This window comes from Vigna umbellata, chromosome 2 (assembly GCF_029865625.1).
Source record: "Vigna umbellata cultivar VRB3 chromosome 2, Vumbellata_1.0, whole genome shotgun sequence".
NCBI classification, from domain to species: Eukaryota; Viridiplantae; Streptophyta; class Magnoliopsida; order Fabales; family Fabaceae; genus Vigna; species Vigna umbellata.
This window is the reverse complement of record NC_142166.1, coordinates 16,838,921-16,848,037: the sequence shown is the minus strand read 5'-3', so window position 1 is coordinate 16,848,037 and position 9,117 is coordinate 16,838,921. Positions and strand designations below refer to the sequence as shown.

General features: G+C 36.6%; 1 long non-coding RNA gene across 2 annotated transcripts; it reads right to left on the bottom strand.

Annotated features, from left to right (window-relative positions):
- Window positions 1–2,521: 2,521 nt before the first annotated feature.
- Window positions 2,522–7,170, bottom strand: LOC148203521 (uncharacterized). Of its 2 annotated transcripts, none has more exons than XR_015784176.1 (2): window positions 6,893–7,170; window positions 2,522–4,752 (listed from the first exon to the last, which is right to left on the bottom strand). It is a non-coding gene; the product is annotated as an uncharacterized LOC148203521 (long non-coding RNA). The 2 variants fall into 2 exon arrangements; XR_015784175.1 differs by having other exon boundaries at window positions 2,567–2,827.
- Between the last annotated feature and the right edge of the window lie 1,947 nt (window positions 7,171–9,117).

Genomic DNA, 9,117 nt, shown 5'->3' with positions numbered 1-9,117 from the left:
TGAACATTAGTAAAATGATATTCTATATTCACCAAGCGATCGTATCATTAAATGCTAGGTCTTTCACCAAGGGCTCGTATCATTAAATGTTAGGTCTTTCACCAAGCGCTCGTATTATTTAAATGTTAGGTCTTTCACCAAGCGCTCGTATTATTTAATGCTAGGTCTTTCACTAAGCGCTCGTACGATTTAGAGCTAGGTCTTTCACCAAGCGTTCGTACTATTTATTGTTGGGTCTTACACCAAGCGCTCATTCTCTTTTCTATAAACTACCTTGATGAAAATAGCGTTCGTCTAAATTCGATATTATACTCTCTCTACCGTGTTCGGTATTTGACTGACATTCTGTTTCCTGATGTTAAATTCAAATAAGCTAAGTATCTATAAACGTTCGGTTTCTTCATGTCATTATTCGATGTATTAGTCTTTGAACGTCTTGAAGTGTCTGTCCCCATTGGTTTCGGCCTAGAGTCTTAGTACTTGGCCTGGGCTTGTCGGCGTTTGATTTCAACTCTCAAGAGTCAGTTCATTAAATTGGCTCACTTTGTAAATAACATTCGTTTCTATTCTTTCTTGAGAAATATGGTTGTATTTGGTCTTCTTCCCAATCCCGATGGCAATTCTCTCTCGGTTTTGATCTATTATGGAACTGGGAAACCTTTTGGTCTCAGTCCAAGTGTTCGGTTTTGATTTTGTGTGAAATCTATGTTTATACATGAATTAAATTGCATAAACTTACTCTCTGTTTCCTGTCTTGTCTGTTTTGTACGTTTGGTTGTCTTTTTGTTGTAATGAACATCTATGTGGATGTGATGTGAGCAGAAGGAGACAAGCTGCTGGAGGAAGCGTTGGAAGAAGATAACTTAGTAGAAGTAGAAGTTAAGACCGAACCGTAAAACCGTTCGGTCAGTAGTTTAGGTTGATAGTAAGGTGATCGTTCGATCACCTTTTTCTTTGATTTTGTATGACCGTCCGGTGAGAATTTTGTAAACCGTTCGGTCCGAATTACTTACATTGTACAATTTTAGTTTTCTCGTTATTTCGATAAGGTCATTCGGCTATAAGCATATATTTCTCTTTTAATATAAGACTGATCTGTAATATTATTTAATATAATTATTCTCTTATATAATTTTAGACTGTATTTTTAAAATGTTACAATTTTAAATCATTAGTTATTTAAATTTAGTTTTTTTTTTATTTTATCTATGATAAAAAAGACGATATATATTTTCTTTCCGATTTTACACTAAAATAATTATTTTTACTTTAAATAAGTTTTTAAAATTTAATTATTTTTTAAATCAAAATAATTATTTAACGTTTTATTTTTTAAATCGTTATTTATTTAATTCAGTTCTTTTTTTATTTTATGACAATGACAAGATGAGCGTTCGGCCTTGAGTTAGTATTCTTAGGTTTCCATCTTGAATGTTCGGCCTTGGTATGGTCGTGATGTGAGCGTTCGGCCTTGGTATTGTTGTGATTGTGAGCGTTCGGCCTTGGTATTGTTGTGATTGTGAGCGTTCGGCCTTGGTATTGTTGTGATTGTGAGCGTTCGGCCTCGAGTTAGTATTCTTAGGTTTCCATCTTGAACGTTCGGCCTTGGTATGGTCGTGATGTGAGCGTTCGGCCTTGGTATTGTTGTGATTGTGAGCGTTCGGCCTCGAGTTAGTATTCTTAGGTTTCCATCTTGAACGTTCGGCCTTGGTATGGTCGTGATGTGAGCGTTCGGCCTTGGTATTGTTGTGATTGTGAGTGTTCGGCCTGGAGTTAGTATTTTTAGATTTCCATCTTGAGCGTTCGGCCTTGGTATGGTTGTGATGTGAGCGTTCGGCCTTGGTATTGTTGTAATTATGAGCGTTCGGCCTTGAGTAAGTATTCTTAGATTTCAATCGTTGAACGTTCGTCCAAACAGTAGTCGATTGAATATGACGTTCGGTTTTAGCGTTCGGCTTGATAGTATTGAATTCAATATGGTGCTCGGTTTGTAGCCTTCGGCCGAATAGTGTTTGATTGTGGTGCTAAGTGTTAGCGTTCGGCCGAATAGTGTTTAATGACGGTCGGTTTTGGCGTTCGGTCAAATAGTGTTCAATCTAATATGGTGCTCGTTTTGTAGCGTTCGGCCTGATTATGCTTGATCTTTACGTTCGTCCTAATAGTGTTCGGCTTGGTGATTAGAAAATAGTGTTCGTTCAATAGCGTTCGTTTAACAGTGTTCGGTGAATAGTGTTCGTTCAGATAGTATTCTACAATAATGTTGGATCTCATAGCGTCCGTCGAGGTAGAATAGTGTTCGACCGAATAACGTTCGGTGAGTAGTGTTCGACCAAATAACGTTCGATGAATAGTGTTCGTCCAATTAGCGTTGGGTGAATAGTGTCCGTCCAAATAGCGTTCGGCGAATATGTATGAATCCGTAATTTTCTTTGATAGTATTTTAAAACAATTATTGAGAATTGTTGGTTATTTCTTGGTCTATTGTTGGTTTATTTTATTGAGAATATGTATGAATCCTGTAACATCCCAAAATACAGTAATTACTATAATTCAGAATTAATTACAATTAACAGTAAATCCATGCAGTCTTTATATTAATGAAACGAAGAACAAAAGCCGAACGGCTTAAAGTACAGAACCACTATACAGGAAACGTAAATAATACAGTTTTAGGACGAACGGTTTTACAAAATAAATAACCGAACGTTAATAAGTTCAAAAGCTATCCTCTAAACTAAAAGAAGAACGGACGTCTACGGCTCCGCTTTCACTTCAACTTCCACTAAGTTTTCTTCCTCGATCACATCCTCTAAGGTGGCCTCGCCCTCTGCTCACATCCACACGGATGATCATTGCAAGAAAGGACGAACGTACACATACGAGAGATAACACAAGGAAAACGAAAAGGTAAGCTTATATAATTTAATTCATACAATCAACGTATACATTTAACATTACAATTCACACACACAGTATGTAACTTAACATAGATTTATATATATATATATACTAGACCGACCGTCCGGACTGTATGAATCTGTGTAGCTACAGGCGTCCTTGCACCCGAGTGGTGTAGTAACTGATACACTCAACAGCTGCCACTCGAGGTTAGTCCGTTCTTACGTCGCCCATGTTAACTTATGGACTAAGGACCTCCTGCCATTCCCACACATGAACTACTCTCCTCTACGTGAAGATGAGTATCACGGAATATCAGGATGGACCAAGCCAGCATTAGCAATAGCCACAGTCATACTTTACCAATCCAATTATTCAACATATATGAGACGTTCCTCCCTGGAACGCTCGTCCAAAATCCAATATCGTAATATCGTTCCATATAGTGTTCACACTTTAAGTTATCATAATTCATCATCAATTACATCTTTAGTTTTAAGAGCATAAAATGACGAACGTTCAGTCCTCTGAAGAATTAGGACGAACGTCCAGAGAAAGATAATGAATGAACGGAGAAGTATACAACGAACGTTACTATATGTTCTGCCAGTTAAATGAACTGACTCGTTTTGAGGTATTCTGGTACTTAGAGAAATTTTAATCATAAAGACCTTAGACCAGATTCAATGTAAGAAGGAGGGTTAAGAATATTTAGAACTATTTTTGTAGTACTTCGCATATGGAAGACGAATGCCAGTAATTGAACGAACGTAAGGAAAAATGAATATTTTAATATTTGAACGAACGCTATTTTATCCAAGTGGTTATTCAGTAATGCGAGCGCTTGGTATGAGACCGAGCACCGCTTATGACGAACGCTAGGTTCAAGACCGAGCGCTACTTGGAACGAACGCTTGGTATAAGACCGAGCGATATTTAGGATGAACGCTTGGTATCAGACCGAGCACTATTTAGGACGAACGCTTGGTATAAGACCGAGCGATATTTAGGATGAACGCTTGGTATAAGACCGAGCACTATTTAGGACGAACGCTTGGTATAAGACCGAGCGCTACTTATTTTTAAAGTATAAAGGAGTAATTTATTAAATTTAAAACATACGACATCTTTATGCTGAGCCGAACGCTCAAACATAGTAATTCAAATGGGGACGCTCGTTTTTTATCAGAATTCTTTCCGAATGAAGGAATTCCATTCTCAGTCAATTTCAGGGAAACCGAACGGTATAAGACCGTACGATGACGAGCGTAATTTATCATAGGGAGAATTATCGTATCCAGATTTTTCAACTAATTTAACTCAACCTTTCTCATGTGATTCTTACTTCGTAAATTCATATCCAAGATAAATTCTCATACTATACAGATTTCATCATATTAATAAATCCAACTATACTATAGTCATACAACGTTCATACGTATCCAAATCAACATGCATTTCAACCAACAGAAAACATATACAATATCAGTGATCGTTCATAACAGCTCAAACAGCACACTATTCATACATCCAAATCAGATCATACAACATGCAGGTATAAATTAAACATATAAGCTTCCCTTACCCGGATTCGTAAACAGCTTGTCCTAGACGCAAGATTTGGCTTTGCCCAACAAATGTTTTTTTCTACCCTCAATATCACTTAACTCTTCCAAAACGAATCTATCCACGAGAAAAATTAAAAATACTTAGACTATACACTTGCATGCAGCCCAAAACTCAGTTTCCAGAAAACCTAAGAACGAGCTACGGAAGGAGAACTTACCAGTTTCAGCCCTTGAAACTGTTCGGTCCAATTTGTAGCTCACTGTTCCGCGAACGTCCCTACGGTCTCTGAAACGTGATCGGAGGTGAATCGTGAGAATTACAGTAGAGAGAAGTTAGGAGTTCTAGAGAGAAGGTGGAGAAAATGAAGGGTTGAGTTCAGAGGTAGAAGATGAGTGCGTGCAGGTGAGAGAGAGTTTTTCCAAAAACTCAGTTTTGTTAAATCCACGTTCGTTTGGACGAACGTCTCCTCTGCCGACACCTGCACACCCACTCTGACTTTGGAAACTTCTCTCGTGACACGTGGCGTGCGTGCATGCGGTGCAAAGTGCGTTTTTAATGATACAGAGGAATGATGTGATACGGTTTCCAGTGCACAGCAGAGTGACGTATCAGATTAGGGAGTGGGTTTTCAAAGGGAATAAGCATTGATGTGATGTACATTAATTTGATGTGACAGATAATTGTAGTGTTAATTTTCTGGGTCTCACAAATCCGTGATTGAGCACGTTTATTTTGTTTGATGTTGGTACATACACTATGTTATTTGCTTGTAACTTTGTCTGTCTTATGAGCATTTTAATACTAAAATAAGTGCGAGTCTCACGTGAGACTGAGATTCGAGTGTTACCTTCTTCTGCGCGAGGAGGTGAACTTAGGTTCCTTCAACTAGTAACAAACAGGTTTTACATCATCGAACTCAACAAAACAAGTAATATCTTCATCCAAGTTGTTGTTCCATATTTACACTAAGAACTAGTCTCACTCATGCAGAACAGAGTCACCAAACCCATTCACGCAACCCATATGCTCAAATAAAATAGCTATAGTTATAACACAACCACCCCAAAGCATCCCTTAGAACACCAAAATCCATTAACATACCATTGTGGAAGATTACACGGAAAAATAGCAAGAAAATCTAAACTAACGCATTCAAGATTCCTACCACAATTCCAGTTCAGAAATGTTAAACACCACAAAGCATACATCAATTTTCCAGCCCATCTTTAATTAAACTATATATACCAACTTCTTGATTTATAAAATTGAAAACAGAACTCATTATATATTTGTTTCTACAAAACAACTATTTTGTTCTTCTTTCCTTTTAACAGAACCATACCCTTATAATATCTAATATTACAGTAACCATAGAAAAAGGTACGAATCAAGAAACAAATGCATAATCACATTTTCTACTCGTCAAAGAGTGAACAGAGAAGAACTCTCATTTTTCTTAACCCCAATACAACTCAAACATCAATTTAACATATTTCACATACTCCATTCTTCAATACTTCTTCCCAGTCATCTGAACATTTAATAACTCAATTCCCATCATATAATACTCGAGTGAACACAAATAAACAGAGAGAAGCATGCCATTCAACACACACAATTAAACAACTCCTTATACCTTGATCCAAAGTCCTTACGGCGGTCTCTCAATTCACCAATTCATGCAATAACTCTACTCTTCACGGTTCTAGGGTTTAATCCGAGAAAGAGGAAAAACAAAATTAAAGAAGAAGAGCTGGACTAAAAAGGGCTTTTGGTTCTAAAGAAGGAAAAAGAGAAAATAATTGAAGAAGAAGAAGATTGGGTGAGTTTCGCTCTCTCTGGTCTTCTCTCTTGTTTTTTTTGTTCGAAAACGCTCTCCCTGACCCATCTTAACAGCAGCCCTCTATATTTTATTTTGTTTATTGACGCATCCAAAAAGAAATACTAAGCTCTGACCAATTTAAACCTCATGATACTTTATTAATTTAATGTAAACCATACAAGCCTTCCAAGATTTCAACGGCATCAACAACCAAGTCTAACACATGGTACTAAAATTAAACCTTATCCCAAAGAAATTCTGATAACTAGTTTTCCTGGGTTTTACAATTACAGCTGAGGAAAATAAATCTATTCAACTCTGTAATCTACAAGAAAAGAAAACAACTACGCCAATACAAATCCGAATAAAAGCCACTTCAAATTAAATGTACAAGACCTACACTTAAAACAATCCAAGCGCTATGCCCACATTTAAAACAAAAAGGAAATGGCGAACTAAACCCTACCCCACAAACAAGCATTTAATTTAAACCCAACCAAAACAAAACAATTACAATCAAAAACGGTGGATTAAGCGCAATTAAGGAATGAAAAATTGATAAAGTGGAAAGGCAAAAGATCAAGAAAAGGAATGAGCTCTCACCGTCGTCGTCCCACTGACTTGCAATTTTGATAGGGGGAAATGGATTTCAAGGGCACGACTTGGAGCTCCTTGACTCGACTGAAGCTAGATTGAAGCTGAATTGAAAGTATACTGACACTACATTGAAGGTAGACTGAAACTGGAGTACGAATGCGAAGCAAATGTTGGGGACAAAAAGCCAAGTTAGATTGAAGCTACACTGAAGCAAGGGAACCAGAGTCAGGGTATATTTTAGTTAGGGCAAAGAGAAATATGTCTTCAAATTCCTTTTTCTTTTTAGTTAAGGATAAATTTAAAACAGTTTCGTTTTATTTATACCTACCTGTATATTATAAGTGTCTAAATTTTATTTTTATTTTTATTTTTAAATAATTATTAGTTTAAACTAAAATAATTGTATTTTTATTTTTATCATGAGTGTCAGTTTAAATTTAATTATTTTTTATTTAATTAAATTAATTATTTTACATTGTATTATTTTAAATCATTACTTATTTAAATTCAGTTTTTTTTTATTTTATCTATGATAAAAAAAAGACGGTATATATTTTCTTTCTGATTTTACACTAAAATAATTATTTTTACTTTAAATAAGTTTTTAAAATTTTATTATTTTTTAAATCAAAATAATTATTTAACGTTTTATTTTTTAAATCGTTATTTATTTAAATTCAGTTCTTTTTTTTATTTTATCGACAATGACAAGATGACTGTAACATCCCAAAAATACAGTAATAAAACCATATGATAGAATAATTACATTAATAATAATCCAGATTAGTCTTACACTAGAGATGAGCGTACGCTCATGGCCGAACGGCCTTACAAGAGGTGAATTACAAATTAACGAGAAGTACAATAAGCATAACTGACCGAACGGTTTACAAAGCAAAAATACCGAACGATCATCTTAAGCAAAAGAGAAGTGGTCGTTCTAAGACAACACACTAAAACTACTAACCTAAACAACTAACCGAACGTACTACTGTTCGGCCTTCACTTCCACGTCAACGAGGTTCTCTTCCTCCAAAATTCTTTCTTCAAGCGTCTCCTCCAGTAACGCATCACCATCTGCTCACATCCACACGGATGATCATTGCAAAGACAAGACGGACGTACAAGGACAAGACAACACAAGGAATACACAGGGTAAGCTTATGTAATTTAATTCATGCATACACATACAATTCAAATAATCCAACACCAAATAATGTCAACGTACGTATTATACAAAGTCTATTTACGAGACTGACTGTCCGGACTGTATGAAATCTGCGTAGTTACAGGCGTTCGCGCACCCGGGTGATGTAGTAACTGTAATTCCCTTCAGCTGCCACCCGAGGTTAGTCCGTTCCGTCCAAAGTACCCTTAAGGACGAGGACCTCCTGCCGTTCCCACACATGACGTACCCCCTCTACGTGAGGACGAGTACTCACAGAACATCAGGATCGAACCGCCAGCACTAACTTCCCACAGTCATACTTTACAAATCCCAATATTCAATACATGAGTCGTTCCTCCCTGGAACGCTCGTTCAAAATCCACAATCGTTTATTCATTTCATATACTGTTCACCCTTTATAGTCTTTTACTTTATTGTCATTTTCATCATCAGTTTCAAGGACTTAAAATACCGAATGTTCAGCCCTCTTCATAACGAGGACAAACGTTAGGAACGAGACATAAAGATCTCCAATTCCAGAATAGAATGAGACCGAGAGGTTTACTGCCGTTTTTGAGAGAAAAATCGAACGTAATAGATATAGTAGGGAACGCATGAACCGAACGTTCATTGCAATGAGAATTCATTTGTGAACTAACTCTAACCGAACGCTGAAAAGACCTCGCCAAAGGCTGCGACTCTATGACCGAACGTTCCAATAATAATATTTAGAAGCATTCATATGAAGAAACCGAACGTTTATGAATGTTTAGCTTATTTGAATTTACCTCAAGAAATCCGAATGCCAGTCAATGACCGAACACAATAAAAGGATTTACGGAATTTGGACGAACGCTATTTCCACACGTTTAATAATTAAGGACGAGTACGAGCGTTCGGTATAAGACCGAGCGTCACTCATAACACGCTTTGGGTCGAGACCCATCACTGATTTGAACTCATAATAGAAACAGAAATAGAGATAATACGAGATGGTGCAGATAGGGTTTCAGAATGACTAAGTATCCAGATATGTACAAGTTTCTCAATTACTCATATAACA